This window comes from Haliotis asinina, chromosome 7 (genome assembly GCF_037392515.1).
Source record: "Haliotis asinina isolate JCU_RB_2024 chromosome 7, JCU_Hal_asi_v2, whole genome shotgun sequence".
Classification (NCBI taxonomy): domain Eukaryota; kingdom Metazoa; phylum Mollusca; class Gastropoda; order Lepetellida; family Haliotidae; genus Haliotis; species Haliotis asinina.
Genome location: NC_090286.1, coordinates 48,649,075 through 48,651,421, shown reverse-complemented (window position 1 = coordinate 48,651,421; position 2,347 = coordinate 48,649,075).

Here is a 2,347-nt window from a genome sequence, read left to right as displayed (position 1 = left end):
GCCTAGATACGATTGTTTCCAGTCAGTCGTCATACCGCGTAAATGGTGCTTAGTGCAGGGCTAATCTACAATCAAACATAACACAGCTTGGACTGAATGAGCTTCACATACTTTTGTTCTGTGGGGAATCGAACCTGGGACTTTGAATTGGATTTGGCAATAGGGAGTATTTATCACCAGGATACATCACTATTTTCATTGTTTACGTGGGGAATATGGTCGCAAAACGTATTACAAATACAGTTTTTTTAGATATCAGCAAAGTACAAAAATGGTACACGGAGAGAAAGGCCCATGTTTCCCCAGCTAATTAGGCAGGTGACAGGACGACAGCTAGGGTCAGTGTTTTCTTTACAGTTTACAGTTACCTGTGTTATACTCTCGTGATTTCTGTACTTTGATGATGCGCGAAAATTAAACCGCGCGAATTAGTCAAATTTTCTGTTTCCGCGAAAATTAAGCCGCGCGAAAATAAATGATTTTACAGTACTATGCGATCACATTCATGTTTCATTTCATTGAAAAGGTATAAAGAGTGGTGTTTCTAAAATACTAATAAGTATATTGTGACTGAGTTTTTCATTGGCGTTTCATTTACAGACACAGGCATGCTTATTAAAAATGTGAGCATTGCCTTGCTGAGGTGCGAGCGATACATCGAAGCTAATGGGTGAGATATAGCTGTTCAGTTTCTTTTACCTACTTCAAACAAGTACGGACTGTGTTTGTGTTTGTGCTGTAATATGCATCATACTGTATAGGTCCGATGGTTTTATAAGGGTTCAGCCATACTCGTGTTTATCAGCACTGAACATTTACATTTATCATTTACATTGTCGTTGTCTTTTCTTTATCAAATGATTATTTAATGTCATTTTTTCTTTATTTGCATAAAATATAAATATATGAACAAATTATAAATTTACTGTATTGTTTGTTAAACATATGAATTTATTATTTACATTGTTGTCAGTGCTTTAATATTTATTACCATTATTGCTTTATTCATATTATTTCAGAAATTTTGTCACGAAAGTTATCTACAAGGTAATATCTGGCAAGTCCATAGTATATTCAGTACTTCAGTCGCCCCCTAATATGACCATGTTCGAGACGACCCTGGCCGTCAACAACAGCCGTGGAGAAGTCTTCAGATTGTGTCACTGGATGGACTTATTCCGTTACTCCTTCCATCTGGGGTTGTATATCTTGGACAAGGTCGACACTAGCAAGGGTGACATCGACAAACTGATGAAGGGGCTAGAGAACGCCTGGAAAGCGGAACACATCAAACAAGGTTTGTGGAAAATTAGTACAAGAAAAGAAGCATGTTTCTGAAATTTGAACTTGACAGCAAACTATAAACGTCGTGGCTGTAAACCTAAAAGAGGATACTTTCGTTCATGTTAGTTACCGTATATCATTGCCTAATTTACCTGTGTGTGTACCCTAGAGTCGTTTAGCCCAATGACTCTATATCGTCATGGTGCCCAATACTCTCATCTTTTCATTAAAGCCTCGAGACCTAGTGAACATGGAGAAAATGAAATGAACCCGCCCGCCCACGCACACAATTCTAAGTGATGTCAGACATTTTGTGAGTTGTTTGTGTGTACATAGTGTTTGAAGCTCTAGCCATGCACACACAAAAACCATATCAAATGTCAGATTTATGATACAGGTGGGTGAGGTTGTATTTACTTATATTTGACAACATCCTTCTGACCGTCACTGGAGAAGTAGATATTAAACAGGCGAGCATTTCATTGCCTTCAGTCTGGACACTTGTATCCCCTCCGAACACTTGCATATTGTTACGGTATTATACAAAGCAAATGAATAAATTCCGTAACGGTTGGAAAATGTCGTTCTCACAAGGTACACGAGTGTTTCTTTTAACATTTGGGCATAAGAAAATGCCATGCCATCATCGTGTTGTGTTTAAATATTCGTGTGTTAAAGGTAGAGAAAGGTTATATATATGAAGGTGCATACATTACTCACAGCTTTATGTATATTTTTTTGTCTTTGTGATATCTGTAATAGTCTTATTACTTGTGATAAAACAAGGGCTTCTGTTCAAAAGGTCCTTCTTTCAGAAACCATGTGGTCAGCATGGCGTCCATTGGACAGCAACTAGGGGAGATCACTCTGGCACGATATACACTGGTGCCATCTGCTGGCAACTATGTTATAAGCTGTTCACTGGTCACGAAGAGGAGGATGGGGGGTATGGGGTGTTGTACCTTCATCAACCCATGGGGCCCCAGGGGACCAGTGAACAACTTATTTATCTTACTGAACAAATCAATGTTAATTCTGAACTGTTTGGAGCATGGGTATCGGA